Source organism: Aptenodytes forsteri, unplaced genomic scaffold, assembly GCF_000699145.1.
Source record: "Aptenodytes forsteri isolate BGI_AS27 unplaced genomic scaffold, ASM69914v1 Scaffold92, whole genome shotgun sequence".
Lineage (NCBI taxonomy): Eukaryota > Metazoa > Chordata > Aves > Sphenisciformes > Spheniscidae > Aptenodytes > Aptenodytes forsteri.
The window spans coordinates 3,102,458-3,102,689 of record NW_008794581.1 but is presented as its reverse complement, the minus strand read 5'-3'; the positions used below and the strand labels follow the sequence as shown (position 1 = coordinate 3,102,689).

At 72.4% G+C, this 232-nt stretch overlaps 1 protein-coding gene across 1 annotated transcript in view; it reads left to right on the top strand.

The window, feature by feature from the left end:
- The window catches only part of IPO11 (importin 11), a 105,584-nt gene that overhangs the window by 1,043 nt on the left and 104,309 nt on the right, over positions 1–232 (top strand). The gene's annotated exons all lie outside the window — the stretch shown is intronic.

The following is a 232-nucleotide window of genomic DNA, read 5'->3' as shown; positions in this document are numbered from 1 at the left end:
GCGGGCGGCGGGCGCCGCTGCCGCGCCGGGGGGGGGGAAAGCGGCTTCAGCTTAGAGCGAGGCAGCGCTCGGGGGAAGGAGCGCAGCGGGCGGAGCGGCTCGCTCCCCCCGGGTGAGGTCAGCTCACCGTGCCGTTCCACCCCCGTGCTTCTGCTGGAGCTGCCCGCTGCTGTTCCGTGCCGGTGCAGCGTGGCTTTCCCGTTGTGTGCCATCTTCTCTGCTGGCTCCTCTT